Raw genomic sequence first — 24,328 nt, forward strand, 5'->3', positions numbered from 1 at the left:
TGTATGAGCAGCCACTCAGAAAGCGAGGAGCAAGTGTGAAAACTGCAGAGATATCAGCCAACATACTTGCAATTAGACGTATTAAAAATTGACTTATGCAGGCATCGACAGACAAATATCTGATGCCTAAATGCCAGCAAGTACAGCTTGGGAAAGCATCACCTGGGACACACACAGACTAAGCATGAAGGCAGAAAAAGCATGGTGATCCATGTTTCTTATGAGGTTCAAAATATTTTGTGCAACAATGCGGCGAGTGTAATGAGAAATAGTCAGGCATTGTGAGTTTTGAGTAGGATTCGTATGTTTACCTCTGAAAAAGGGCTCGTCCGGGATTTGAACCCGGGACCTCTCGCACCCTAAGCGAGAATCATACCCCTAGACCAACGAGCCGAGGCACACAAGAGTCGCCTTTCGCACCGGCTCCGGGGGTTATTGGCAGCGAGTTAGTGAATGCTTCACCCAAAGCAAGCAACTGCACATGCTGCTCTCTTCTGCAATATGGTTGCTGTCTTTTCCATGGCCGTCATCGAACAAGAAATGAAAATGCCTCTATCCTTCAGACATTTTGTTTGTTCTAGGTGTATGCTCTCGGTGAGGTCAATAAAACCATTTCTGCTCTCATGCCTTGCTTTCATGAAGTAGGCCCAACCTTCAGTACACAAGGACGTGCAAACGAATAGCGCAAACTATCGTCACTTCTCTTTTTGAGCTGTCACTGATACCCCTGGAGCACAGTACGTCACGCTGGTGAGGGATAGACAGCTTCCATTATCTCAGCTTTCCTATAAATTGAGAGAGTAAATGCAAACTGTGTGAAAAACAGAAAGCTGCTGTTTCTGCCCGGTCTCGAACCAGGGACCTTTCGCGTGTAAAGCGAACGTGATAACCACTACACTACAGAAACAGACACGCTTGCAGGAATCTTCTTGGCATGTAGTGGGCTGGAATGCACAGACCAAGGGCCAATGTCCATGAAGCTCAAAGTTGGACCCTCCTTACCCGATCTCTTTCTTTGGAAGAAAGGAACGAGGACCCCTTTTATTCCAAAAGGCGATTTTAAAACCATACCTGAAACCACACTAGAAAAACACTTTGCATTTAATTTTCCTACACTGATGGTCCACCCCAGAAAAGCAGTTGCAAAGAAGTCCGGCACTGAAATTCTATACGCCAAAAGTGGGAAATAGCGTAGAGGGAAAGGAACTTTCTCACCATACACGGCGTCTTATAGCATTGAAAAGAAGAAATGGCCCTATATAATAAGCAGCCTAAAAATAATTCCACAGCATGGGCTCGTCCGGGATTTGAATCCGGGACCTCTCGCACCCGAAGCGAGAATCATACCCCTAGACCAACGAGCCTGATTCCCCAGTTGGCATTTTAAGCAATTTCTGATGCGTCTTTCAGAAACAAAGCAGGGCTATTTGGCTGCTCTCTCTCTATGTGAACCACAAAAAGTCATGTTTTCTCTCAAGGTGTTGTTTTTTTCACTCTTGCAAGGAAGGGATCAGTCGATATCCTAGCTGCCAGAGAGCAGAAAAAAGGCGCTGATGAGAACTGTGGCACTTTCTGGCACTTGTACTCCTCTGCAAGTCCTGGACACTTGCCCCATAGACTTCCACCCCAGATGCAAGGGAGGGCCTGCCAATTCTTGCTCCTAAGACAGAGGCATTTGATTCTTGGATTCAAACACGCTCACTCAGCGCTCGATCAGGCGAGATTTATATGAGTGGCTCGCAGGACTGAAACACTAACCTGGGAGCCCCAGGGTGGCTGAATTCCCAGGATGGCCATTTTTGGGCAAGTCACCTCCTTTCCTCCTGCCTCAATCTAGAATTGGCTGCAAATCACAAGATAGAGTTCAATGTCCGTGTGTACTGCCTACTCCCAGATACCTCTCTGTCTTCCTTATGTAAATTAAAATTCGCAAGGGGGGACCAATGACAATCTGCTCCTCCCACATAACCAGGAAGCCCTGTTGAACATGTCTGCCTGTGTTGTTGCAGGGACAGTGCCTTCTCCGCCCAAAAGGTGGCAGGAGAGCCTCACAACAAAGATGGGATCAACTGCTTAATGAGAAACCAGCACGGCAGTTTGTGTGATGGAGTGCAAATTTAACGGAAGGTGTGCCTGAGGTGTCCCTTCCAGGAATACATGGAATTGTGATTGAGGGCCCAGCCTGATCGTTGGTGGATTTCTCGTCATATGTTACAGGTCCGTGCAAAGATTGTGGTGTGTGGGGAATGCACTGCAAAAAACAGGACGATTTAAGGGTGTAAAAGAAACCTGTCAGAAGTGGGATTTGAACCCACGCCTCCATGAGGAGACCAGAAGTCTCAGTTGCACTGAAGATCAAGCTCTCTTGAGTCTGGCGCCTTAGACCACTCGGCCATCCTGACAGCCCTGGGTGTGCACAGATCTGACTCTTCTGACTGCACCTGCCAATGTTTGCACTTACAACGTTCACAGCAATGTCACAAGTGTAAAGACCCCACAATACAACAAGGCATGACAAAAAAAAAGCTAGGCACAAGAGCGACCACTGATGGATGCGGATTACTTTGTTTCGTCTTGCAAAAGTAAAGGAAGTTTCCCATGGCTCGCTGGGTTCAAGGACCGCCTCTTCTTAAGCTTGCATTGAGATAATAAGGTTTTAGAGGGTGCACATAAAAGCAGCTCATGCACAGTGTTTCTGCCCGGTCTCGAACCGGGGACCTTTCGCGTGTTAGGTGAACATGATGACCACTACACTACAGAAACTCACTTGCTGTGTTTTACTGTTAGAGCAAGGTTCCTCTCAAGGGTTCTCTCTACTTCTATTCTGCTGTATCAGCAGCCACTCAGAAAGCGAGGAGCAAGTGTGAAAACTGCAGAGATATCAGCCAACATACTTGCAATTAGACGTATTAAAAATTGACTTATGAAGGCATCGACAGACAAATATCTGATGCCTAAATGCCAGCAAGTACAGCTTGGGAAAGCATCACCTGGGACACACACAGACTAAGCATGAAGGCAGAAAAAGCATGGTGATCCATGTTTCTTATGAGGTTCAAAATATTTTGTGCAACAATGCGGCGAGTGTAATGAGAAATAGTCAGGCATTGTGAGTTTTGAGTAGGATTCGAATGTTTACCTCTGAAAAAGGGCTCGTCCGGGATTTGAACCCGGGACCTCTCGCACCCTAAGCGAGAATCATACCCCTAGACCAACGAGCCGAGGCACACAAGAGATGCCTTTCGCACCGGCTCCGGGGGTTATTGGCAGCGAGTTAGTGAATGCTTCACCCAAAGCAAGCAACTGCACATGCTGCTCTCTTCTGCAATATGGTTGCTGTCTTTTCCATGGCCGTCATCGAACAAGAAATTAAAATGCCTCTATCCTTCAGACATTTTGTTTGTTCTAGGTGTATGCTCTCGGTGAGGTCAATAAAACCATTTCTGCTCTCATCCCTTGCTTTCATGAAGTAGGCCCAACCTTCAGTACACAAGGACGTGCAAACGAATAGCGCAAACTATCGTCACTTCTCTTTTTGAGCTGTCACTGATACCCCTGGAGCACAGTACGTCACGCTGGTGAGGGATAGACAGCTTCCATTATCTCAGCTTTCCTATAAATTGAGAGAGTAAATGCAAACTGTGTGAAAAACAGAAAGCTGCTGTTTCTGCCCGGTCTCGAACCAGGGACCTTTCGCGTGTAAAGCGAACGTGATAACCACTACACTACAGAAACAGACATGCTTGCAGGAATCTTCTTGGCATGTAGTGGGCTGGAATGCACAGACCAAGGGCCAATGTCCATGAAGCTCAAAGTTGGACCCTCCTTACCCGATCTCTTTCTTTGGAAGAAAGGAACGAGGACCCCTTTTATTCCAAAAGGCGATTTTAAAACCATACCTGAAACCACACTAGAAAAACACTTTGCATTTAATTTTCCTACACTGATGGTCCACCCCAGAAAAGCAGTTGCAAAGAAGTCCGGCACTGAAATTCTATACGCCAAAAGTGGGAAATAGCGTAGAGGGAAAGGAACTTTCTCACCATACACGGCGTCTTATAGCATTGAAAAGAAGAAATGGCCCTATATAATAAGCAGCCTAAAAATAATTCCACAGCATGGGCTCGTCCGGGATTTGAATCCGGGACCTCTCGCACCCGAAGCGAGAATCATACCCCTAGACCAACGAGCCTGATTCCCCAGTTGGCATTTTAAGCAATTTCTGATGCGTCTTTCAGAAACAAAGCAGGGCTATTTGGCTGCTCTCTCTCTATGTGAACCACAAAAAGTCATGTTTTCTCTCAAGGTGTTGTTTTTTTCACTCTTGCAAGGAAGGGATCAGTCGATATCCTAGCTGCCAGAGAGCAGAAAAAAGGCGCTGATGAGAACTGTGGCACTTTCTGGCACTTGTACTCCTCTGCAAGTCCTGGACACTTGCCCCATAGACTTCCACCCCAGATGCAAGGGAGGGCCTGCCAATTCTTGCTCCTAAGACAGAGGCATTTGATTCTTGGATTCAAACACGCTCACTCAGCGCTCGATCAGGCTCGATCAGGCGAGATTTATATGAGTGGCTCGCAGGACTGAAACACTAACCTGGGAGCCCCAGGGTGGCTGAATTCCCAGGATGGCCATTTTTGGGCAAGTCACCTCCTTTCCTCCTGCCTCAATCTAGAATTGGCTGCAAATCACAAGATAGAGTTCAATGTCCGTGTGTACTGCCTACTCCCAGATACCTCTCTGTCTTCCTTATGTAAATTAAAATTCGCAAGGGGGGACCAATGACAATCTGCTCCTCCCACATAACCAGGAAGCCCTGTTGAACATGTCTGCCTGTGTTGTTGCAGGGACAGTGCCTTCTCCGCCCAAAAGGTGGCAGGAGAGCCTCAAAACAAAGATGGGATCAACTGCTTAATGAGAAACCAGCACGGCAGTTTGTGTGATGGAGTGCAAATTTAACGGAAGGTGTGCCTGAGGTGTCCCTTCCAGGAATACATGGAATTGTGATTGAGGGCCCAGCCTGATCGTTGGTGGATTTCTCGTCATATGTTACAGGTCCGTGCAAAGATTGTGGTGTGTGGGGAATGCACTGCAAAAAACAGGACGATTTAAGGGTGTAAAAGAAACCTGTCAGAAGTGGGATTTGAACCCACGCCTCCATGAGGAGACCAGAAGTCTCAGTTGCACTGAAGATCAAGCTCTCTTGAGTCTGGCGCCTTAGACCACTCGGCCATCCTGACAGCCCTGGGTGTGCACAGATCTGACTCTTCTGACTGCACCTGCCAATGTTTGCACTTACAACGTTCACAGCAATGTCACAAGTGTAAAGACCCCACAATACAACATGGCATGACAAAAAAAAAGCTAGGCACAAGAGCGACCACTGATGGATGCGGATTACTTTGTTTCGTCTTGCAAAAGTAAAGGAAGTTTCCCATGGCTCGCTGGGTTCAAGGACCGCCTCTTCTTAAGCTTGCATTGAGATAATAAGGTTTTAGAGGGTGCACATAAAAGCAGCTCATGCACAGTGTTTCTGCCCGGTCTCGAACCGGGGACCTTTCGCGTGTTAGGTGAACGTGATGACCACTACACTACAGAAACTCACTTGCTGTGTCTTACTGTTAGAGCAAGGTTCCTCTCAAGGGTTCTCTCTACTTCTATTCTGCTGTATAAGCAGCCACTCAGAAAGCGAGGAGCAAGTGTGAAAACTGCAGAGATATCAGCCAACATACTTGCAATTAGACGTATTAAAAATTGACGTATGCAGGCATCGACAGACAAATATCTGATGCCTAAATGCCAGCAAGTACAGCTTGGGAAAGCATCACCTGGGACACACACAGACTAAGCATGAAGGCAGAAAAAGCATGGTGATCCATGTTTCTTATGAGGTTCAAAATATTTTGTGCAACAATGCGGCGAGTGTAATGAGAAATAGTCAGGCATTGTGAGTTTTGAGTAGGATTCGTATGTTTACCTCTGAAAAAGGGCTCGTCCGGGATTTGAACCCGGGACCTCTCGCACCCTAAGCGAGAATCATACCCCTAGACCAACGAGCCGAGGCACACAAGAGTCGCCTTTCGCACCGGCTCCGGGGGTTATTGGCAGCGAGTTAGTGAATGCTTCACCCAAAGCAAGCAACTGCACATGCTGCTCTCTTCTGCAATATGGTTGCTGTCTTTTCCATGGCCGTCATCGAACAAGAAATGAAAATGCCTCTATCCTTCAGACATTTTGTTTGTTCTAGGTGTATGCTCTCGGTGAGGTCAATAAAACCATTTCTGCTCTCATGCCTTGCTTTGATGAAGTAGGCCCAACCTTCAGTACACAAGGACGTGCAAACGAATAGCGCAAACTATCGTCACTTCTCTTTTTGAGCTGTCACTGATACCCCTGGAGCACAGTACGTCACGCTGGTGAGGGATAGACAGCTTCCATTATCTCAGCTTTCCTATAAATTGAGAGAGTAAATGCAAACTGTGTGAAAAACAGAAAGCTGCTGTTTCTGCCCGGTCTCGAACCAGGGACCTTTCGCGTGTAAAGCGAACGTGATAACCACTACACTACAGAAACAGACATGCGTGCAGGAATCTTCTTGGCATGTAGTGGGCTGGAATGCACAGACCAAGGGCCAATGTCCATGAAGCTCAAAGTTGGACCCTCCTTACCCGATCTCTTTCTTTGAAAGAAAGGAACGAGGACCCCTTTTATTCCAAAAGGCGATTTTAAAACCATACCTGAAACCACACTAGAAAAACACTTTGCATTTAATTTTCCTACACTGATGGTCCACCCCAGAAAAGCAGTTGCAAAGAAGTCCGGCACTGAAATTCTATACGCCAAAAGTGGGAAATAGCGTAGAGGGAAAGGAACTTTCTCACCATACACGGCGTCTTATAGCATTGAAAAGAAGAAATGGCCCTATATAATAAGCAGCCTAAAAATAATTCCACAGCATGGGCTCGTCCGGGATTTGAATCCGGGACCTCTCGCACCCGAAGCGAGAATCATACCCCTAGACCAACGAGCCTGATTCCCCAGTTGGCATTTTAAGCAATTTCTGATGCGTCTTTCAGAAACAAAGCAGGGCTATTTGGCTGCTCTCTCTCTATGTGAACCACAAAAAGTCATGTTTTCTCTCAAGGTGTTGTTTTTTTCACTCTTGCAAGGAAGGGATCAGTCGATATCCTAGCTGCCAGAGAGCAGAAAAAAGGCGCTGATGAGAACTGTGGCACTTTCTGGCACTTGTACTCCTCTGCAAGTCCTGGACACTTGCCCCATAGACTTCCACCCCAGATGCAAGGGAGGGCCTGCCAATTCTTGCTCCTAAGACAGAGGCATTTGATTCTTGGATTCAAACACGCTCACTCAGCGCTCGATCAGGCTCGATCAGGCGAGATTTATATGAGTGGCTCGCAGGACTGAAACACTAACCTGGGAGCCCCAGGGTGGCTGAATTCCCAGGATGGCCATTTTTGGGCAAGTCACCTCCTTTCCTCCTGCCTCAATCTAGAATTGGCTGCAAATCACAAGATAGAGTTCAATGTCCGTGTGTACTGCCTACTCCCAGATACCTCTCTGTCTTCCTTATGTAAATTAAAATTCGCAAGGGGGGACCAATGACAATCTGCTCCTCCCACATAACCAGGAAGCCCTGTTGAACATGTCTGCCTGTGTTGTTGCAGGGACAGTGCCTTCTCCGCCCAAAAGGTGGCAGGAGAGCCTCAAAACAAAGATGGGATCAACTGCTTAATGAGAAACCAGCACGGCAGTTTGTGTGATGGAGTGCAAATTTAACGGAAGGTGTGCCTGAGGTGTCCCTTCCAGGAATACATGGAATTGTGATTGAGGGCCCAGCCTGATCGTTGGTGGATTTCTCGTCATATGTTACAGGTCCGTGCAAAGATTGTGGTGTGTGGGGAATGCACTGCAAAAAACAGGACGATTTAAGGGTGTAAAAGAAACCTGTCAGAAGTGGGATTTGAACCCACGCCTCCATGAGGAGACCAGAAGTCTCAGTTGCACTGAAGATCAAGCTCTCTTGAGTCTGGCGCCTTAGACCACTCGGCCATCCTGACAGCCCTGGGTGTGCACAGATCTGACTCTTCTGACTGCACCTGCCAATGTTTGCACTTACAACGTTCACAGCAATGTCACAAGTGTAAAGACCCCACAATACAACAAGGCATGACAAAAAAAAAGCTAGGCACAAGAGCGACCACTGATGGATGCGGATTACTTTGTTTCGTCTTGCAAAAGTAAAGGAAGTTTCCCATGGCTCGCTGGGTTCAAGGACCGCCTCTTCTTAAGCTTGCATTGAGATAATAAGGTTTTAGAGGGTGCACATAAAAGCAGCTCATGCACAGTGTTTCTGCCCGGTCTCGAACCGGGGACCTTTCGCGAGAGGTGAACATGATGACCACTACACTACAGAAACTCACTTGCTGTGTTTTACTGTTAGAGCAAGGTTCCTCTCAAGGGTTCTCTCTACTTCTATTCTGCTGTATCAGCAGCCACTCAGAAAGCGAGGAGCAAGTGTGAAAACTGCAGAGATATCAGCCAACATACTTGCAATTAGACGTATTAAAAATTGACTTATGCAGGCATCGACAGACAAATATCTGATGCCTAAATGCCAGCAAGTACAGCTTGGGAAAGCATCACCTGGGACACACACAGACTAAGCATGAAGGCAGAAAAAGCATGGTGATCCATGTTTCTTATGAGGTTCAAAATATTTTGTGCAACAATGCGGCGAGTGTAATGAGAAATAGTCAGGCATTGTGAGTTTTGAGTAGGATTCGAATGTTTACCTCTGAAAAAGGGCTCGTCCGGGATTTGAACCCGGGACCTCTCGCACCCTAAGCGAGAATCATACCCCTAGACCAACGAGCCGAGGCACACAAGAGATGCCTTTCGCACCGGCTCCGGGGGTTATTGGCAGCGAGTTAGTGAATGCTTCACCCAAAGCAAGCAACTGCACATGCTGCTCTCTTCTGCAATATGGTTGCTGTCTTTTCCATGGCCGTCATCGAACAAGAAATGAAAATGCCCCTATCCTTCAGACATTTTGTTTGTTCTAGGTGTATGCTCTCGGTGAGGTCAATAAAACCATTTCTGCTCTCATCCCTTGCTTTCATGAAGTAGGCCCAACCTTCAGTACACAAGGACGTGCAAACGAATAGCGCAAACTATCGTCACTTCTCTTTTTGAGCTGTCACTGATACCCCTGGAGCACAGTACGTCACGCTGGTGAGGGATAGACAGCTTCCATTATCTCAGCTTTCCTATAAATTGAGAGAGTAAATGCAAACTGTGTGAAAAACTGAAAGCTGCTGTTTCTGCCAGGTCTCGAACCAGGGACCTTTCGCGTGTAAAGCGAACGTGATAACCACTACACTACAGAAACAGACATGCTTGCAGGAATCTTCTTGGCATGTAGTGGGCTGGAATGCACAGACCAAGGGCCAATGTCCATGAAGCTCAAAGTTGGACCCTCCTTACCCGATCTCTTTCTTTGGAAGAAAGGAACGAGGACCCCTTTTATTCCAAAAGGCGATTTTAAAACCATACCTGAAACCACACTAGAAAAACACTTTGCATTTAATTTTCCTACACTGATGGTCCACCCCAGAAAAGCAGTTGCAAAGAAGTCCGGCACTGAAATTCTATACGCCAAAAGTGGGAAATAGCGTAGAGGGAAAGGAACTTTCTCACCATACACGGCGTCTTATAGCATTGAAAAGAAGAAATGGCCCTATATAATAAGCAGCCTAAAAATAATTCCACAGCATGGGCTCGTCCGGGATTTGAATCCGGGACCTCTCGCACCCGAAGCGAGAATCATACCCCTAGACCAACGAGCCTGATTCCCCAGTTGGCATTTTAAGCAATTTCTGATGCGTCTTTCAGAAACAAAGCAGGGCTATTTGGCTGCTCTCTCTCTATGTGAACCACAAAAAGTCATGTTTTCTCTCAAGGTGTTGTTTTTTTCACTCTTGCAAGGAAGGGATCAGTCGATATCCTAGCTGCCAGAGAGCAGAAAAAAGGCGCTGATGAGAACTGTGGCACTTTCTGGCACTTGTACTCCTCTGCAAGTCCTGGACACTTGCCCCATAGACTTCCACCCCAGATGCAAGGGAGGGCCTGCCAATTCTTGCTCCTAAGACAGAGGCATTTGATTCTTGGATTCAAACACGCTCACTCAGCGCTCGATCAGGCTCGATCAGGCGAGATTTATATGAGTGGCTCGCAGGACTGAAACACTAACCTGGGAGCCCCAGGGTGGCTGAATTCCCAGGATGGCCATTTTTGGGCAAGTCACCTCCTTTCCTCCTGCCTCAATCTAGAATTGGCTGCAAATCACAAGATAGAGTTCAATGTCCGTGTGTACTGCCTACTCCCAGATACCTCTCTGTCTTCCTTATGTAAATTAAAATTCGCAAGGGGGGACCAATGACAATCTGCTCCTCCCACATAACCAGGAAGCCCTGTTGAACATGTCTGCCTGTGTTGTTGCAGGGACAGTGCCTTGTCCGCCCAAAAGGTGGCAGGAGAGCCTCAAAACAAAGATGGGATCAACTGCTTAATGAGAAACCAGCACGGCAGTTTGTGTGATGGAGTGCAAATTTAACGGAAGGTGTGCCTGAGGTGTCCCTTCCAGGAATACATGGAATTGTGATTGAGGGCCCAGCCTGATCGTTGGTGGATTTCTCGTCATATGTTACAGGTCCGTGCAAAGATTGTGGTGTGTGGGGAATGCACTGCAAAAAACAGGACGATTTAAGGGTGTAAAAGAAACCTGTCAGAAGTGGGATTTGAACCCACGCCTCCATGAGGAGACCAGAAGTCTCAGTTGCACTGAAGATCAAGCTCTCTTGAGTCTGGCGCCTTAGACCACTCGGCCATCCTGACAGCCCTGGGTGTGCACAGATCTGACTCTTCTGACTGCACCTGCCAATGTTTGCACTTACAACGTTCACAGCAATGTCACTAGTGTAAAGACCCCACAATACAACATGGCATGACAAAAAAAAAGCTAGGCACAAGAGCGACCACTGATGGATGCGGATTACTTTGTTTCGTCTTGCAAAAGTAAAGGAAGTTTCCCATGGCTCGCTGGGTTCAAGGACCGCCTCTTCTTAAGCTTGCATTGAGATAATAAGGTTTTAGAGGGTGCACATAAAAGCAGCTCATGCACAGTGTTTCTGCCCGGTCTCGAACCGGGGACCTTTCGCGTGTTAGGTGAACGTGATGACCACTACACTACAGAAACTCACTTGCTGTGTCTTACTGTTAGAGCAAGGTTCCTCTCAAGGGTTCTCTCTACTTCTATTCTGCTGTATGAGCAGCCACTCAGAAAGCGAGGAGCAAGTGTGAAAACTGCAGAGATATCAGCCAACATACTTGCAATTAGACGTATTAAAAATTGACTTATGCAGGCATCGACAGACAAATATCTGATGCCTAAATGCCAGCAAGTACAGCTTGGGAAAGCATCACCTGGGACACACACAGACTAAGCATGAAGGCAGAAAAAGCATGGTGATCCATGTTTCTTATGAGGTTCAAAATATTTTGTGCAACAATGCGGCGAGTGTAATGAGAAATAGTCAGGCATTGTGAGTTTTGAGTAGGATTCGTATGTTTACCTCTGAAAAAGGGCTCGTCCGGGATTTGAACCCGGGACCTCTCGCACCCTAAGCGAGAATCATACCCCTAGACCAACGAGCCGAGGCACACAAGAGTCGCCTTTCGCACCGGCTCCGGGGGTTATTGGCAGCGAGTTAGTGAATGCTTCACCCAAAGCAAGCAACTGCACATGCTGCTCTCTTCTGCAATATGGTTGCTGTCTTTTCCATGGCCGTCATCGAACAAGAAATGAAAATGCCTCTATCCTTCAGACATTTTGTTTGTTCTAGGTGTATGCTCTCGGTGAGGTCAATAAAACCATTTCTGCTCTCATGCCTTGCTTTCATGAAGTAGGCCCAACCTTCAGTACACAAGGACGTGCAAACGAATAGCGCAAACTATCGTCACTTCTCTTTTTGAGCTGTCACTGATACCCCTGGAGCACAGTACGTCACGCTGGTGAGGGATAGACAGCTTCCATTATCTCAGCTTTCCTATAAATTGAGAGAGTAAATGCAAACTGTGTGAAAAACAGAAAGCTGCTGTTTCTGCCCGGTCTCGAACCAGGGACCTTTCGCGTGTAAAGCGAACGTGATAACCACTACACTACAGAAACAGACACGCTTGCAGGAATCTTCTTGGCATGTAGTGGGCTGGAATGCACAGACCAAGGGCCAATGTCCATGAAGCTCAAAGTTGGACCCTCCTTACCCAATCTCTTTCTTTGGAAGAAAGGAACGAGGACCCCTTTTATTCCAAAAGGCGATTTTAAAACCATACCTGAAACCACACTAGAAAAACACTTTGCATTTAATTTTCCTACACTGATGGTCCACCCCAGAAAAGCAGTTGCAAAGAAGTCCGGCACTGAAATTCTATACGCCAAAAGTGGGAAATAGCGTAGAGGGAAAGGAACTTTCTCACCATACACGGCGTCTTATAGCATTGAAAAGAAGAAATGGCCCTATATAATAAGCAGCCTAAAAATAATTCCACAGCATGGGCTCGTCCGGGATTTGAATCCGGGACCTCTCGCACCCGAAGCGAGAATCATACCCCTAGACCAACGAGCCTGATTCCCCAGTTGGCATTTTAAGCAATTTCTGATGCGTCTTTCAGAAACAAAGCAGGGCTATTTGGCTGCTCTCTCTCTATGTGAACCACAAAAAGTCATGTTTTCTCTCAAGGTGTTGTTTTTTTCACTCTTGCAAGGAAGGGATCAGTCGATATCCTAGCTGCCAGAGAGCAGAAAAAAGGCGCTGATGAGAACTGTGGCACTTTCTGGCACTTGTACTCCTCTGCAAGTCCTGGACACTTGCCCCATAGACTTCCACCCCAGATGCAAGGGAGGGCCTGCCAATTCTTGCTCCTAAGACAGAGGCATTTGATTCTTGGATTCAAACACGCTCACTCAGCGCTCGATCAGGCTCGATCAGGCGAGATTTATATGAGTGGCTCGCAGGACTGAAACACTAACCTGGGAGCCCCAGGGTGGCTGAATTCCCAGGATGGCCATTTTTGGGCAAGTCACCTCCTTTCCTCCTGCCTCAATCTAGAATTGGCTGCAAATCACAAGATAGAGTTCAATGTCCGTGTGTACTGCCTACTCCCAGATACCTCTCTGTCTTCCTTATGTAAATTAAAATTCGCAAGGGGGGACCAATGACAATCTGCTCCTCCCACATAACCAGGAAGCCCTGTTGAACATGTCTGCCTGTGTTGTTGCAGGGACAGTGCCTTCTCCGCCCAAAAGGTGGCAGGAGAGCCTCAAAACAAAGATGGGATCAACTGCTTAATGAGAAACCAGCACGGCAGTTTGTGTGATGGAGTGCAAATTTAACGGAAGGTGTGCCTGAGGTGTCCCTTCCAGGAATACATGGAATTGTGATTGAGGGCCCAGCCTGATCGTTGGTGGATTTCTCGTCATATGTTACAGGTCCGTGCAAAGATTGTGGTGTGTGGGGAATGCACTGCAAAAAACAGGACGATTTAAGGGTGTAAAAGAAACCTGTCAGAAGTGGGATTTGAACCCACGCCTCCATGAGGAGACCAGAAGTCTCAGTTGCACTGAAGATCAAGCTCTCTTGAGTCTGGCGCCTTAGACCACTCGGCCATCCTGACAGCCCTGGGTGTGCACAGATCTGACTCTTCTGACTGCACCTGCCAATGTTTGCACTTACAACGTTCACAGCAATGTCACAAGTGTAAAGACCCCACAATATAACAAGGCATGACAAAAAAAAAGCTAGGCACAAGAGCGACCACTGATGGATGCGGATTACTTTGTTTCGTCTTGCAAAAGTAAAGGAAGTTTCCCATGGCTCGCTGGGTTCAAGGACCGCCTCTTCTTAAGCTTGCATTGAGATAATAAGGTTTTAGAGGGTGCACATAAAAGCAGCTCATGCACAGTGTTTCTGCCCGGTCTCGAACCGGGGACCTTTCGCGAGAGGTGAACATGATGACCACTACACTACAGAAACTCACTTGCTGTGTTTTACTGTTAGAGCAAGGTTCCTCTCAAGGGTTCTCTCTACTTCTATTCTGCTGTATCAGCAGCCACTCAGAAAGCGAGGAGCAAGTGTGAAAACTGCAGAGATATCAGCCAACATACTTGCAATTAGACGTATTAAAAATTGACTTATGCAGGCATCGACAGACAAATATCTGATGCCTAAATGCCAGCAAGTACAGCTTGGGAAAGCATCACCTGGGACACACACAGACTAAGCATGAAGGCAGAAAAAGCATGGTGATCCATGTTTCTTATGAGGTTCAAAATATTTTGTGCAACAATGCGGCGAGTGTAATGAGAAATAGTCAGGCATTGTGAGTTTTGAGTAGGATTCGAATGTTTACCTCTGAAAAAGGGCTCGTCCGGGATTTGAACCCGGGACCTCTCGCACCCTAAGCGAGAATCATACCCCTAGACCAACGAGCCGAGGCACACAAGAGATGCCTTTCGCACCGGCTCCGGGGGTTATTGGCAGCGAGTTAGTGAATGCTTCACCCAAAGCAAGCAACTGCACATGCTGCTCTCTTCTGCAATATGGTTGCTGTCTTTTCCATGGCCGTCATCGAACAAGAAATGAAAATGCCTCTATCCTTCAGACATTTTGTTTGTTCTAGGTGTATGCTCTCGGTGAGGTCAATAAAACCATTTCTGCTCTCATCCCTTGCTTTCATGAAGTAGGCCCAACCTTCAGTACACAAGGACGTGCAAACGAATAGCGCAAACTATCGTCACTTCTCTTTTTGAGCTGTCACTGATACCCCTGGAGCACAGTACGTCACGCTGGTGAGGGATAGACAGCTTCCATTATCTCAGCTTTCCTATAAATTGAGAGAGTAAATGCAAACTGTGTGAAAAACTGAAAGCTGCTGTTTCTGCCCGGTCTCGAACCAGGGACCTTTCGCGTGTAAAGCGAACGTGATAACCACTACACTACAGAAACAGACATGCTTGCAGGAATCTTCTTGGCATGTAGTGGGCTGGAATGCACAGACCAAGGGCCAATGTCCATGAAGCTCAAAGTTGGACCCTCCTTACCCGATCTCTTTCTTTGGAAGAAAGGAACGAGGACCCCTTTTATTCCAAAAGGCGATTTTAAAACCATACCTGAAACCACACTAGAAAAACACTTTGCATTTAATTTTCCTACACTGATGGTCCACCCCAGAAAAGCAGTTGCAAAGAAGTCCGGCACTGAAATTCTATACGCCAAAAGTGGGAAATAGCGTAGAGGGAAAGGAACTTTCTCACCATACACGGCGTCTTATAGCATTGAAAAGAAGAAATGGCCCTATATAATAAGCAGCCTAAAAATAATTCCACAGCATGGGCTCGTCCGGGATTTGAATCCGGGACCTCTCGCACCCGAAGCGAGAATCATACCCCTAGACCAACGAGCCTGATTCCCCAGTTGGCATTTTAAGCAATTTCTGATGCGTCTTTCAGAAACAAAGCAGGGCTATTTGGCTGCTCTCTCTCTATGTGAACCACAAAAAGTCATGTTTTCTCTCAAGGTGTTGTTTTTTTCACTCTTGCAAGGAAGGGATCAGTCGATATCCTAGCTGCCAGAGAGCAGAAAAAAGGCGCTGATGAGAACTGTGGCACTTTCTGGCACTTGTACTCCTCTGCAAGTCCTGGACACTTGCCCCATAGACTTCCACCCCAGATGCAAGGGAGGGCCTGCCAATTCTTGCTCCTAAGACAGAGGCATTTGATTCTTGGATTCAAACACGCTCACTCAGCGCTCGATCAGGCTCGATCAGGCGAGATTTATATGAGTGGCTCGCAGGACTGAAACACTAACCTGGGAGCCCCAGGGTGGCTGAATTCCCAGGATGGCCATTTTTGGGCAAGTCACCTCCTTTCCTCCTGCCTCAATCTAGAATTGGCTGCAAATCACAAGATAGAGTTCAATGTCCGTGTGTACTGCCTACTCCCAGATACCTCTCTGTCTTCCTTATGTAAATTAAAATTCGCAAGGGGGGACCAATGACAATCTGCTCCTCCCACATAACCAGGAAGCCCTGTTGAACATGTCTGCCTGTGTTGTTGCAGGGACAGTGCCTTCTCCGCCCAAAAGGTGGCAGGAGAGCCTCAAAACAAAGATGGGATCAACTGCTTAATGAGAAACCAGCACGGCAGTTTGTGTGATGGAGTGCAAATTTAACGGAAGGTGTGCCTGAGGTGTCCCTTCCAGGAATACATGGAATTGTGATTGAGGGCCCAGCCTGATCGTTGGTGGATTTCTCGTCATATGTTACAGGTCCGTGCAAAGATTGTGGTGTGTGGGGAATGCACTGCAAAAAACAGGACGATTTAAGGGTGTAAAAGAAACCTGTCAGAAGTGGGATTTGAACCCACGCCTCCATGAGGAGACCAGAAGTCTCAGTTGCACTGAAGATCAAGCTCTCTTGAGTCTGGCGCCTTAGACCACTCGGCCATCCTGACAGCCCTGGGTGTGCACAGATCTGACTCTTCTGACTGCACCTGCCAATGTTTGCACTTACAACGTTCACAGCAATGTCACTAGTGTAAAGACCCCACAATACAACATGGCATGACAAAAAAAAAGCTAGGCACAAGAGCGACCACTGATGGATGCGGATTACTTTGTTTCGTCTTGCAAAAGTAAAGGAAGTTTCCCATGGCTCGCTGGGTTCAAGGACCGCCTCTTCTTAAGCTTGCATTGAGATAATAAGGTTTTAGAGGGTGCACATAAAAGCAGCTCATGCACAGTGTTTCTGCCCGGTCTCGAACCGGGGACCTTTCGCGTGTTAGGTGAACGTGATGACCACTACACTACAGAAACTCACTTGCTGTGTCTTACTGTTAGAGCAAGGTTCCTCTCAAGGGTTCTCTCTACTTCTATTCTGCTGTATGAGCAGCCACTCAGAAAGCGAGGAGCAAGTGTGAAAACTGCAGAGATATCAGCCAACATACTTGCAATTAGACGTATTAAAAATTGACTTATGCAGGCATCGACAGACAAATATCTGATGCCTAAATGCCAGCAAGTACAGCTTGGGAAAGCATCACCTGGGACACACACAGACTAAGCATGAAGGCAGAAAAAGCATGGTGATCCATGTTTCTTATGAGGTTCAAAATATTTTGTGCAACAATGCGGCGAGTGTAATGAGAAATAGTCAGGCATTGTGAGTTTTGAGTAGGATTCGTATGTTTACCTCTGAAAAAGGGCTCGTCCGGGATTTGAACCCGGGACCTCTCGCACCCTAAGCGAGAATCATACCCCTAGACCAACGAGCCGAGGCACACAAGAGTCGCCTTTCGCACCGGCTCCGGGGGTTATTGGCAGCGAGTTAGTGAATGCTTCACCCAAAGCAAGCAACTGCACATGCTGCTCTCTTCTGCAATATGGTTGCTGTCTTTTCCATGGCCGTCATCGAACAAGAAATGAAAATGCCTCTATCCTTCAGACATTTTGTTTGTTCTAGGTGTATGCTCTCGGTGAGGTCAATAAAACCATTTCTGCTCTCATGCCTTGCTTTCATGAAGTAGGCCCAACCTTCAGTACACAAGGACGTGCAAACGAATAGCGCAAACTATCGTCACTTCTCTTTTTGAGCTGTCACTGATACCCCTGGAGCACAGTACGTCACGCTGGTGAGGGATAGACAGCTTCCATTATCTCAGCTTTCCTATAAATTGAGAGAGTAAATGCAAACTGTGTGAAAAACAGAAAGCTGCTGTTTCTGCCCGGTCTCGAACCAGGGACCTTTCGCGTGTAAAGCGAACGTGATAACCACTACACTACAGAAACAGACACGCTTGCAGGGATCTTCTTGGCATGTAGTGGGCTGGAATGCACAGACCAAGGGCCAATGTCCATGAAGCTCAAAGTTGGACCCTCCTTACCCAATCTCTTTCTTTGGAAGAAAGGAACGAGGACCCCTTTTATTCCAAAAGGCGATTTTAAAACCATACCTGAAACCACACTAGAAAAACACTTTGCATTTAATTTTCCTACACTGATGGTCCACCCCAGAAAAGCAGTTGCAAAGAAGTCCGGCACTGAAATTCTATACGCCAAAAGTGGGAAATAGCGTAGAGGGAAAGGAACTTTCTCACCATACACGGCGTCTTATAGCATTGAAAAGAAGAAATGGCCCTATATAATAAGCAGCCTAAAAATAATTCCACAGCATGGGCTCGTCCGGGATTTGAATCCGGGACCTCTCGCACCCGAAGCGAGAATCATACCCCTAGACCAACGAGCCTGATTCCCCAGTTGGCATTTTAAGCAATTTCTGATGCGTCTTTCAGAAACAAAGCAGGGCTATTTGGCTGCTCTCTCTCTATGTGAACCACAAAAAGTCATGTTTTCTCTCAAGGTGTTGTTTTTTTCACTCTTGCAAGGAAGGGATCAGTCGATATCCTAGCTGCCAGAGAGCAGAAAAAAGGCGCTGATGAGAACTGTGGCACTTTCTGGCACTTGTACTCCTCTGCAAGTCCTGGACACTTGCCCCATAGACTTCCACCCCAGATGCAAGGGAGGGCCTGCCAATTCTTGCTCCTAAGACAGAGGCATTTGATTCTTGGATTCAAACACGCTCACTCAGCGCTCGATCAGGCTCGATCAGGCGAGATTTATATGAGTGGCTCGCAGGACTGAAACACTAACCTGGGAGCCCCAGGGTGGCTGAATTCCCAGGATGGCCATTTTTGGGCAAGTCACCTCCTTTCCTCCTGCCTCAATCTAGAATTGGCTGCAAATCACAAGATAGAGTTCAATGTCCGTGTGTACTGCCTACTCCCAGATACCTCTCTGTCTTCCTTATGTAAATTAAAATTCGCAAGGGGGGACCAATGACAATCTGCTCCTCCCACATAACCAGGAAGCCCTGTTGAACATGTCTGCCTGTGTTGTTGCAGGGACAGTGCCTTCTCCGCCCAAAAGGTGGCAGGAGAGCCTCAAAACAAAGATGGGATCAACTGCTTAATGAGAAACCAGCACGGCAGTTTGTGTGATGGAGTGCAAATTTAACGGAAGGTGTGCCTGAGGTGTCCCTTCCAGGAATACATGGAATTGTGATTGAGGGCCCAGCCTGATCGTTGGTGGATTTCTCGTCATATGTTACAGGTCCGTGCAAAGATTGTGGTGTGTGGGGAATGCACTGCAAAAAACAGGACGATTTAAGGGTGTAAAAGAAACCTGTCAGAAGTGGGATTTGAACCCACGCCTCCATGAGGAGACCAGAAGTCTCAGTTGCACTGAAGATCAAGCTCTCTTGAGTCTGGCGCCTTAGACCACTCGGCCATCCTGACAGCCCTGGGTGTGCACAGATCTGACTCTTCTGACTGCACCTGCCAATGTTTGCACTTACAACGTTCACAGCAATGTCACAAGTGTAAAGACCCCACAATATAACAAGGCATGACAAAAAAAAAGCTAGGCACAAGAGCGACCACTGATGGATGCGGATTACTTTGTTTCGTCTTGCAAAAGTAAAGGAAGTTTCCCATGGCTCGCTGGGTTCAAGGACCGCCTCTTCTTAAGCTTGCATTGAGATAATAAGGTTTTAGAGGGTGCACATAAAAGCAGCTCATGCACAGTGTTTCTGCCCGGTCTCGAACCGGGGACCTTTCGCGAGAGGTGAACATGATGACCACTACACTACAGAAACTCACTTGCTGTGTTTTACTGTTAGAGCAAGGTTCCTCTCAAGGGTTCTCTCTACTTCTATTCTGCTGTATCAGCAGCCACTCAGAAAGCGAGGAGCAAGTGTGAAAACTGCAGAGATATCAGCCAACATACTTGCAATTAGACGTATTAAAAATTGACTTATGCAGGCATCGACAGACAAATATCTGATGCCTAAATGCCAGCAAGTACAGCTTGGGAAAGCATCACCTGGGACACACACAGACTAAGCATGAAGGCAGAAAAAGCATGGTGATCCATGTTTCTTATGAGGTTCAAAATATTTTGTGCAACAATGCGGCGAGTGTAATGAGAAATAGTCAGGCATTGTGAGTTTTGAGTAGGATTCGAATGTTTACCTCTGAAAAAGGGCTCGTCCGGGATTTGAACCCGGGACCTCTCGCACCCTAAGCGAGAATCATACCCCTAGACCAACGAGCCGAGGCACACAAGAGATGCCTTTCGCACCGGCTCCGGGGGTTATTGGCAGCGAGTTAGTGAATGCTTCACCCAAAGCAAGCAACTGCACATGCTGCTCTCTTCTGCAATATGGTTGCTGTCTTTTCCATGGCCGTCATCGAACAAGAAATGAAAATGCCTCTATCCTTCAGACATTTTGTTTGTTCTAGGTGTATGCTCTCGGTGAGGTAAATAAAACCTTTTCTGCTCTCATCCCTTGCTTTCATGAAGTAGGCCCAACCTTCAGTACACAAGGACGTGCAAACGAATAGCGCAAACTATCGTCACTTCTCTTTTTGAGCTGTCACTGATACCCCTGGAGCACAGTACGTCACGCTGGTGAGGGATAGACAGCTTCCATTATCTCAGCTTTCCTATAAATTGAGAGAGTAAATGCAAACTGTGTGAAAAACAGAAAGCTGCTGTTTCTGCCCGGTCTCGAACCAGGGACCTTTCGCGTGTAAAGCGAACATGATAACCACTACACTACAGAAACAGACATGCTTGCAGGAATCTTCTTGGCATGTAGTGGGCTGGAATGCACAGACCAAGGGCCAATGTCCATGAAGCTCAAAGTTGGACCCTCCTTACCCGATCTCTTTCTTTGGAAGAAAGGAACGAGGACCCCTTTTATTCCAAAAGGCGATTTTAAAACCATACCTGAAACCACACTAGAAAAACACTTTGCATTTAATTTTCCTACACTGATGGTCCACCCCAGAAAAGCAGTTGCAAAGAAGTCCGGCACTGAAATTCTATACGCCAAAAGTGGGAAATAGCGTAGAGGGAAAGGAACTTTCTCACCATACACGGCGTCTTATAGCATTGAAAAGAAGACATGGCCCTATATAATAAGCAGCCTAAAAATAATTCCACAGCATGGGCTCGTCCGGGATTTGAATCCGGGACCTCTCGCACCCGAAGCGAGAATCATACCCCTAGACCAACGAGCCTGATTCCCCAGTTGGCATTTTAAGCAATTTCTGATGCGTCTTTCAGAAACAAAGCAGGGCTATTTGGCTGCTCTCTCTCTATGTGAACCACAAAAAGTCATGTTTTCTCTCAAGGTGTTGTTTTTTTCACTCTTGCAAGGAAGGGATCAGTCGATATCCTAGCTGCCAGAGAGCAGAAAAAAGGCGCTGATGAGAACTGTGGCACTTTCTGGCACTTGTACTCCTCTGCAAGTCCTGGACACTTGCCCCATAGACTTCCACCCCAGATGCAAGGGAGGGCCTGCCAATTCTTGCTCCTAAGACAGAGGCATTTGATTCTTGGATTCAAACACGCTCACTCAGCGCTCGATCAGGCTCGATCAGGCGAGATTTATATGAGTGGCTCGCAGGACTGAAACACTAACCTGGGAGCCCCAGGGTGGCTGAATTCCCAGGATGGCCATTTTTGGGCAAGTCACCTCCTTTCCTCCTGCCTCAATCTAGAATTGGCTGCAAATCACAAGATAGAGTTCAATGTCCGTGTGTACTGCCTACTCCCAGATACCTCTCTGTCTTCCTTATGTAAATTAAAATTCGCAAGGGGGGACCAATGACAATCTGCTCCTCCCACATAACCAGGAAGCCCTGTTGAACATGTCTGCCTGTGTTGTTGCAGGGACAGTGCCTTCTCCGCCCAAAAGGTGGCAGGAGAGCCTCAAAACAAAGATGGGATCAACTGCTTAATGAGAAACCAGCACGGCAGTTTGTGTGATGGAGTGCAAATTTAACGGAAGGTGTGCCTGAGGTGTCCCTTCCAGGAATACATGGAATTGTGATTGAGGGCCCAGCCTGATCGTTGGTGGATTTCTCGTCATATGTTACAGGTCCGTGCAAAGATTGTGGTGTGTGGGGAATGCACTGCAAAAAACAGGACGATTTAAGGGTGTAAAAGAAACCTGTCAGAAGTGGGATTTGAACCCACGCCTCCATGAGGAGACCAGAAGTCTCAGTTGCACTGAAGATCAAGCTCTCTTGAGTCTGGCGCCTTAGACCACTCGGCCATCCTGACAGCCCTGGGTGTGCACAGATCTGACTCTTCTGACTGCACCTGCCAATGTTTGCACTTACAACGTTCACAGCAATGTCACTAGTGTAAAGACCCCACAATACAACATGGCATGACAAAAAAAAAGCTAGGCACAAGAGCGACCACTGATGGATGCGGATTACTTTGTTTCGTCTTGCAAAAGTAAAGGAAGTTTCCCATGGCTCGCTGGGTTCAAGGACCGCCTCTTCTTAAGCTTGCATTGAGATAATAAGGTTTTAGAGGGTGCACATAAAAGCAGCTCATGCACAGTGTTTCTGCCCGGTCTCGAACCGGGGACCTTTCGCGTGTTAGGTGAACGTGATGACCACTACACTACAGAAACTCACTTGCTGTGTCTTACTGTTAGAGCAAGGTTCCTCTCAAGGGTTCTCTCTACTTCTATTCTGCTGTATGAGCAGCCACTCAGAAAGCGAGGAGCAAGTGTGAAAACTGCAGAGATATCAGCCAACATACTTGCAATTAGACGTATTAAAAATTGACTTATGCAGGCATCGACAGACAAATATCTGATGCCTAAATGCCAGCAAGTACAGCTTGGGAAAGCATCACCTGGGACACACACAGACTAAGCATGAAGGCAGAAAAAGCATGGTGATCCATGTTTCTTATGAGGTTCAAAATATTTTGTGCAACAATGCGGCGAGTGTAATGAGAAATAGTCAGGCATTGTGAGTTTTGAGTAGGATTCGTATGTTTACCTCTGAAAAAGGGCTCGTCCGGGATTTGAACCCGGGACCTCTCGCACCCTAAGCGAGAATCATACCCCTAGACCAACGAGCCGAGGCACACAAGAGTCGCCTTTCGCACCGGCTCCGGGGGTTATTGGCAGCGAGTTAGTGAATGCTTCACCCAAAGCAAGCAACTGCACATGCTGCTCTCTTCTGCAATATGGTTGCTGTCTTTTCCATGGCCGTCATCGAACAAGAAATGAAAATGCCTCTATCCTTCAGACATTTTGTTTGTTCTAGGTGTATGCTCTCGGTGAGGTCAATAAAACCATTTCTGCTCTCATGCCTTGCTTTCATGAAGTAGGCCCAACCTTCAGTACACAAGGACGTGCAAACGAATAGCGCAAACTATCGTCACTTCTCTTTTTGAGCTGTCACTGATACCCCTGGAGCACAGTACGTCACGCTGGTGAGGGATAGACAGCTTCCATTATCTCAGCTTTCCTATAAATTGAGAGAGTAAATGCAAACTGTGTGAAAAACAGAAAGCTGCTGTTTCTGCCCGGTCTCGAACCAGGGACCTTTCGCGTGTAAAGCGAACGTGATAACCACTACACTACAGAAACAGACACGCTTGCAGGAATCTTCTTGGCATGTAGTGGGCTGGAATGCACAGACCAAGGGCCAATGTCCATGAAGCTCAAAGTTGGACCCTCCTTACCCGATCTCTTTCTTTGGAAGAAAGGAACGAGGACCCCTTTTATTCCAAAAGGCGATTTTAAAACCATACCTGAAACCACACTAGAAAAACACTTTGCATTTAATTTTCCTACACTGATGGTCCACCCCAGAAAAGCAGTTGCAAAGAAGTCCGGCACTGAAATTCTATACGCCAAAAGTGGGAAATAGCGTAGAGGGAAAGGAACTTTCTCACCATACACGGCGTCTTATAGCATTGAAAAGAAGAAATGGCCCTATATAATAAGCAGCCTAAAAATAATTCCACAGCATGGGCTCGTCCGGGATTTGAATCCGGGACCTCTCGCACCCGAAGCGAGAATCATACCCCTAGACCAACGAGCCTGATTCCCCAGTTGGCATTTTAAGCAATTTCTGATGCGTCTTTCAGAAACAAAGCAGGGCTATTTGGCTGCTCTCTCTCTATGTGAACCACAAAAAGTCATGTTTTCTCTCAAGGTGTTGTTTTTTTCACTCTTGCAAGGAAGGGATCAGTCGATATCCTAGCTGCCAGAGAGCAGAAAAAAGGCGCTGATGAGAACTGTGGCACTTTCTGGCACTTGTACTCCTCTGCAAGTCCTGGACACTTGCCCCATAGACTTCCACCCCAGATGCAAGGGA

At 47.1% G+C, this 24,328-nt stretch overlaps 29 non-coding genes across 29 annotated transcripts; all 29 read right to left on the minus strand.

The window, feature by feature from the left end:
* Window positions 1-321: 321 nt before the first annotated feature.
* Window positions 322-393, minus strand: TRNAP-AGG (transfer RNA proline (anticodon AGG)). The gene has a single exon. It is a non-coding gene; the product is annotated as a tRNA-Pro (tRNA).
* Window positions 394-834: 441 nt separating this feature from the next.
* TRNAV-UAC (transfer RNA valine (anticodon UAC)) lies at window positions 835-907 on the minus strand. The gene has a single exon. It is a non-coding gene; the product is annotated as a tRNA-Val (tRNA).
* Window positions 908-2,290: 1,383 nt separating this feature from the next.
* Window positions 2,291-2,402, minus strand: TRNAL-CAA (transfer RNA leucine (anticodon CAA)). The gene is made up of 2 exons: window positions 2,365-2,402; window positions 2,291-2,336 (listed from the first exon to the last, which is right to left on the minus strand). It is a non-coding gene; the product is annotated as a tRNA-Leu (tRNA).
* A 747-nt stretch (window positions 2,403-3,149) lies between these two features.
* Window positions 3,150-3,221, minus strand: TRNAP-AGG (transfer RNA proline (anticodon AGG)). Its single transcript has one exon. It is a non-coding gene; the product is annotated as a tRNA-Pro (tRNA).
* A 441-nt stretch (window positions 3,222-3,662) lies between these two features.
* Window positions 3,663-3,735, minus strand: TRNAV-UAC (transfer RNA valine (anticodon UAC)). Its single transcript has one exon. It is a non-coding gene; the product is annotated as a tRNA-Val (tRNA).
* A 1,393-nt stretch (window positions 3,736-5,128) lies between these two features.
* TRNAL-CAA (transfer RNA leucine (anticodon CAA)) lies at window positions 5,129-5,240 on the minus strand. Its single transcript has 2 exons — window positions 5,203-5,240; window positions 5,129-5,174 (listed from the first exon to the last, which is right to left on the minus strand). It is a non-coding gene; the product is annotated as a tRNA-Leu (tRNA).
* Window positions 5,241-5,987: 747 nt separating this feature from the next.
* Window positions 5,988-6,059, minus strand: TRNAP-AGG (transfer RNA proline (anticodon AGG)). Its single transcript has one exon. It is a non-coding gene; the product is annotated as a tRNA-Pro (tRNA).
* A 441-nt stretch (window positions 6,060-6,500) lies between these two features.
* TRNAV-UAC (transfer RNA valine (anticodon UAC)) lies at window positions 6,501-6,573 on the minus strand. The gene has a single exon. It is a non-coding gene; the product is annotated as a tRNA-Val (tRNA).
* A 1,393-nt stretch (window positions 6,574-7,966) lies between these two features.
* On the minus strand, window positions 7,967-8,078 carry TRNAL-CAA (transfer RNA leucine (anticodon CAA)). Its single transcript has 2 exons — window positions 8,041-8,078; window positions 7,967-8,012 (listed from the first exon to the last, which is right to left on the minus strand). It is a non-coding gene; the product is annotated as a tRNA-Leu (tRNA).
* Window positions 8,079-8,366: 288 nt separating this feature from the next.
* TRNAR-UCU (transfer RNA arginine (anticodon UCU)) lies at window positions 8,367-8,437 on the minus strand. Its single transcript has one exon. It is a non-coding gene; the product is annotated as a tRNA-Arg (tRNA).
* A 386-nt stretch (window positions 8,438-8,823) lies between these two features.
* TRNAP-AGG (transfer RNA proline (anticodon AGG)) lies at window positions 8,824-8,895 on the minus strand. The gene has a single exon. It is a non-coding gene; the product is annotated as a tRNA-Pro (tRNA).
* Window positions 8,896-9,336: 441 nt separating this feature from the next.
* Window positions 9,337-9,409, minus strand: TRNAV-UAC (transfer RNA valine (anticodon UAC)). The gene has a single exon. It is a non-coding gene; the product is annotated as a tRNA-Val (tRNA).
* A 1,393-nt stretch (window positions 9,410-10,802) lies between these two features.
* Window positions 10,803-10,914, minus strand: TRNAL-CAA (transfer RNA leucine (anticodon CAA)). The gene is made up of 2 exons: window positions 10,877-10,914; window positions 10,803-10,848 (listed from the first exon to the last, which is right to left on the minus strand). It is a non-coding gene; the product is annotated as a tRNA-Leu (tRNA).
* A 747-nt stretch (window positions 10,915-11,661) lies between these two features.
* Window positions 11,662-11,733, minus strand: TRNAP-AGG (transfer RNA proline (anticodon AGG)). Its single transcript has one exon. It is a non-coding gene; the product is annotated as a tRNA-Pro (tRNA).
* A 441-nt stretch (window positions 11,734-12,174) lies between these two features.
* Window positions 12,175-12,247, minus strand: TRNAV-UAC (transfer RNA valine (anticodon UAC)). The gene has a single exon. It is a non-coding gene; the product is annotated as a tRNA-Val (tRNA).
* A 1,393-nt stretch (window positions 12,248-13,640) lies between these two features.
* TRNAL-CAA (transfer RNA leucine (anticodon CAA)) lies at window positions 13,641-13,752 on the minus strand. The gene is made up of 2 exons: window positions 13,715-13,752; window positions 13,641-13,686 (listed from the first exon to the last, which is right to left on the minus strand). It is a non-coding gene; the product is annotated as a tRNA-Leu (tRNA).
* Window positions 13,753-14,040: 288 nt separating this feature from the next.
* TRNAR-UCU (transfer RNA arginine (anticodon UCU)) lies at window positions 14,041-14,111 on the minus strand. The gene has a single exon. It is a non-coding gene; the product is annotated as a tRNA-Arg (tRNA).
* Window positions 14,112-14,497: 386 nt separating this feature from the next.
* Window positions 14,498-14,569, minus strand: TRNAP-AGG (transfer RNA proline (anticodon AGG)). Its single transcript has one exon. It is a non-coding gene; the product is annotated as a tRNA-Pro (tRNA).
* A 441-nt stretch (window positions 14,570-15,010) lies between these two features.
* On the minus strand, window positions 15,011-15,083 carry TRNAV-UAC (transfer RNA valine (anticodon UAC)). Its single transcript has one exon. It is a non-coding gene; the product is annotated as a tRNA-Val (tRNA).
* A 1,393-nt stretch (window positions 15,084-16,476) lies between these two features.
* Window positions 16,477-16,588, minus strand: TRNAL-CAA (transfer RNA leucine (anticodon CAA)). The gene is made up of 2 exons: window positions 16,551-16,588; window positions 16,477-16,522 (listed from the first exon to the last, which is right to left on the minus strand). It is a non-coding gene; the product is annotated as a tRNA-Leu (tRNA).
* A 747-nt stretch (window positions 16,589-17,335) lies between these two features.
* TRNAP-AGG (transfer RNA proline (anticodon AGG)) lies at window positions 17,336-17,407 on the minus strand. Its single transcript has one exon. It is a non-coding gene; the product is annotated as a tRNA-Pro (tRNA).
* Window positions 17,408-17,848: 441 nt separating this feature from the next.
* Window positions 17,849-17,921, minus strand: TRNAV-UAC (transfer RNA valine (anticodon UAC)). Its single transcript has one exon. It is a non-coding gene; the product is annotated as a tRNA-Val (tRNA).
* A 1,393-nt stretch (window positions 17,922-19,314) lies between these two features.
* Window positions 19,315-19,426, minus strand: TRNAL-CAA (transfer RNA leucine (anticodon CAA)). The gene is made up of 2 exons: window positions 19,389-19,426; window positions 19,315-19,360 (listed from the first exon to the last, which is right to left on the minus strand). It is a non-coding gene; the product is annotated as a tRNA-Leu (tRNA).
* Window positions 19,427-19,714: 288 nt separating this feature from the next.
* On the minus strand, window positions 19,715-19,785 carry TRNAR-UCU (transfer RNA arginine (anticodon UCU)). Its single transcript has one exon. It is a non-coding gene; the product is annotated as a tRNA-Arg (tRNA).
* Window positions 19,786-20,171: 386 nt separating this feature from the next.
* TRNAP-AGG (transfer RNA proline (anticodon AGG)) lies at window positions 20,172-20,243 on the minus strand. The gene has a single exon. It is a non-coding gene; the product is annotated as a tRNA-Pro (tRNA).
* A 441-nt stretch (window positions 20,244-20,684) lies between these two features.
* On the minus strand, window positions 20,685-20,757 carry TRNAV-UAC (transfer RNA valine (anticodon UAC)). The gene has a single exon. It is a non-coding gene; the product is annotated as a tRNA-Val (tRNA).
* A 1,393-nt stretch (window positions 20,758-22,150) lies between these two features.
* On the minus strand, window positions 22,151-22,262 carry TRNAL-CAA (transfer RNA leucine (anticodon CAA)). The gene is made up of 2 exons: window positions 22,225-22,262; window positions 22,151-22,196 (listed from the first exon to the last, which is right to left on the minus strand). It is a non-coding gene; the product is annotated as a tRNA-Leu (tRNA).
* A 747-nt stretch (window positions 22,263-23,009) lies between these two features.
* Window positions 23,010-23,081, minus strand: TRNAP-AGG (transfer RNA proline (anticodon AGG)). Its single transcript has one exon. It is a non-coding gene; the product is annotated as a tRNA-Pro (tRNA).
* Window positions 23,082-23,522: 441 nt separating this feature from the next.
* On the minus strand, window positions 23,523-23,595 carry TRNAV-UAC (transfer RNA valine (anticodon UAC)). Its single transcript has one exon. It is a non-coding gene; the product is annotated as a tRNA-Val (tRNA).
* Between the last annotated feature and the right edge of the window lie 733 nt (window positions 23,596-24,328).

The sequence above is a fragment of the Triturus cristatus genome, chromosome 10 (genome assembly GCF_964204655.1).
Source record: "Triturus cristatus chromosome 10, aTriCri1.1, whole genome shotgun sequence".
Classification (NCBI taxonomy): domain Eukaryota; kingdom Metazoa; phylum Chordata; class Amphibia; order Caudata; family Salamandridae; genus Triturus; species Triturus cristatus.